A 3,216-nucleotide genomic window follows, 5' to 3' on the forward strand; every position below is an offset into this window, starting at 1 on the left:
GTGGCTACTGGTGGGAGCACAGGCCAGGACCCCGCCATGGTCCTAGGTGGCATCACTGGCTACACACATCAAGCTGCTCCTTACTACCCTCCAGTCTCCAGTTCTGCCTCTCTTCATTGGGCCCACATCCTTCTGTTTCTCTTTCTCTTCCATTTCTCCACTACTTACTTGCTCCTGTGGCACCTGGGGTCTTTGAGAGTCTGGGACCATCTCAGGAGTGCTATACCCCACATATGCACTATGGTGCCAGGCAGGGGTCATCTCAGGCTAGGCCCCTATCTGGGACCCATGGTGCCTGTCTGGTGGTGTCTCTGGCTCACTGCTCACATGGGTCATCGGTCTCAGGCTCACTCCTGTCTAGGGCCTGCTGTCTCAGGCAGGGTTCTTCTAGCCTTTAGCTTGCTCTCTGTCCTGGGATCCTGTCCAGACCTCCTGGCATTAGACTGGGACTGGTGATCATTCCAGGCTAGCTCCCTATCTGGGCCCCCTTGCACCAGACTGATTGTCATCTCAGGTTTGCTTTTGTCTGGGAATGTTAGGCTACTAATCACTCAGGTGTTCATAGGTCAGAACACTGAGTATAGATGTAGCTCCTATCCTCTCTGCCACCTACTAATGTGCAAGAGATACAGCAGCCATACCTGCAATGCCTCTAGGGCCAGGTAATTTTTTTTTTAATCAGGATCTTTTAGGCAACTGAAAGTGCCAACAAACTGGCTTTGCAGAAAGCGAAAACATCATCAGACTTATTAAAAATACTGATCTGGCCACAAAATTCATACCAACCAACAAATGAAGGATGACAAAGTATTATAAGTATCTTAGAACCACTTTGTACCTATGCTGGTCTGTGAAATTTATAATATACTATTGAGTAAGACTTATAACATCCTGTCTTCCTTATTTTTTAAATACAAAACCCAGTGTTGGATCAAGAAGCTGTCTGTTAAGCACTACCCCATACTTATCCACTCTCCATTTAAGTCAGACCTATTTTCAGAGTGTGGTGTTCTTTAACATAAACCTTAGATACTAACACTTTAAGCATCTGGAAACATTGAGATTTTGTTGAATGCAATAATGAAGTATATAAGTCACTAACAAGCCACTGACCTATACTCTTTCAATGGTGTTGTGATGTGATCATCTCCTAAGAAAAGGTAAAAGTCCTCCTTGTCATGTCTTGTTGCCACCTCTTAAGCTTACATCTTATTTGACTGAATGGAACATATGAACTAGATCTAAGAATGTTATAATAGAAGTTTACAAAAATAGGTTCAGAGTTTTCATTTTAAATTTATCATCAGAAATGAATAGTAGTTGGTTTGCCTTTGGTTTTGTAAAATTAAAAATCAGTAGAAAAAAAATCAAAATCCTAAGTAGGGATATCAGTGATTTCAATGAAATTACTAAAATCAAAGAAAAACAATACAAATATTTTCAGGGGGAAAAAAACAATCTAAAGTGGCTAAATGTATTATCAAATAATTCTGACTTACAACAACAAAATGAGATACTCAAATTAACAGGAAATATTAAACAGAAGAAAGACCAACACTGAGTATACTTACATGTCTTTTTTTAATATTTATTTATTTTATGTATATGAGTACAGTGTAGCTGTCTTCAGATACACCAGAAGAGGGCATCAGATTCTATTACAGATGGTTGTAAGCCACCATGTGGTTGCTGGGAATTGAACTCAGGACCTCTGGAAGAACAGTCAGTGCTCTTAACTGCTGAGCCATCTCTCCAGCCCCAATACATGTCATTTAATTAAATACTTCAAAGCCACTATTTTGAATATGCTCAAAGAATTATAAAGATAGTTTGTTCAAGAGACTTAAGAACAATGTAAGGACAATTGTTCCACAAACAGGAAATTACAAATGGAAAAGACAAAACTAATAAATAGGAATTCTAAAATTTAAAAGTATAATAACTAGAATAAAACTTGCAAGTTTTTTGTCTGGGCCCCAGAGCCCCCCCCCGAATATAGATGTTTTCCATAACACTTGGCTGCCCATAAGAACTCTATGATGAGAAGCTGCACTGTAGACAACATGCGGGTGGCTACACTCCTGAGTACCTGCTCCAGTCGATTATTAACTCTTGCATTACTCTGTAGAGGGGAGCAGCCACATGAGCTTCATGGTCCTCTACCATTAATACATGAGGAAACTCTAGCAAACAATCAGAAGATTACCTGCAGGTGATCAAAAGTCCCTAATTCCAAACAGTGAAGGTCATGTCCATCCCAAAAGAAACAGCTGCATGACAAGCTGTAGATAGGCAGGTCCACAGAGCCGGACCTGATGGCATAGTACGTCAGTCCTTAGCTTGAGAAGCTGAGGCCAAAGGAGCACAAGTACAGTGACTGTCTGGGGTACTGAATGAGTTTAAGGCCATCCTGGGCAACCCAGTAAACCTTGTCTCAAAATAAAAATTACAACACAGGTTGAGACCATAGTCCAGGGCTAAGGTTCGTGCCAGCACAACCATCAGTACATAAAAGGAAGAAACAAGAAAGGAAGGAGGAAGGAGAAAGGAGAAGGGAAATTAAAGAAAGAAAGAAAGAAAGAAAGAAAGGGGGGAAGAAAGGAAGGAGTTAACAAAGATTATCCAATATGATGAAAGAGAACAAACTAATGAAAAAAATGAAAATTTCAAAGACCTGTGGAACAAAATCAATCATGTGAACATACTGTAAAAGGAGAACAAAGAGAACACAGACAGGAAAGATAAAGTTGACAAAAAAAAAATGGCTGAAAATGAAAGTAACCAAAGAAAGGGTCACAAAATATTAGTGCCATCACTATAAAATGGCATTTTGTTGAAAAAAACGTTTTCATGTAATATATTTCATCATAGTTTCCTCTCCCCACTCCTCCCAGATCCTTCCCGTCCACCCAACTCTGTGCCTTTTCTTTCTCTTTCTCTAAACAACAAATAGGCGAACAACAACACCAAAAGGTGGAACAAACCTCTTTTAAAAAGAAAGATCCACAAAGATACTCTTTAACAACGAAATCAGAAACCATAATACACAAGCAAAAGACAAGCAGACAAAATAATCCAATCAAAGTGATATGAAACAGAAAGTCTTACATACACCACTGAGCTCATTTTGGGTAGGCCATCGACTACTGCCGGGCTTAGGGCCTACCCTTAAGTCTAGTTAATATACCAAGTGAACGCCATAGGAGAAGACCAATT

The 3,216-nt window shown here is 39.9% G+C and overlaps 1 non-coding gene across 1 annotated transcript; it reads right to left on the reverse strand.

Moving 5' to 3' along the window:
• Positions 1-531: 531 nt before the first annotated feature.
• LOC127676571 (small nucleolar RNA SNORA17) lies at positions 532-663 on the reverse strand. Its single transcript, XR_007976039.1, has one exon. It is a non-coding gene; the product is annotated as a small nucleolar RNA SNORA17 (small nucleolar RNA).
• Positions 664-3,216: the final 2,553 nt, after the last annotated feature.

The sequence above is a fragment of the Apodemus sylvaticus genome, chromosome 1, assembly GCF_947179515.1.
Source record: "Apodemus sylvaticus chromosome 1, mApoSyl1.1, whole genome shotgun sequence".
In the NCBI taxonomy this organism is placed as follows: domain Eukaryota; kingdom Metazoa; phylum Chordata; class Mammalia; order Rodentia; family Muridae; genus Apodemus; species Apodemus sylvaticus.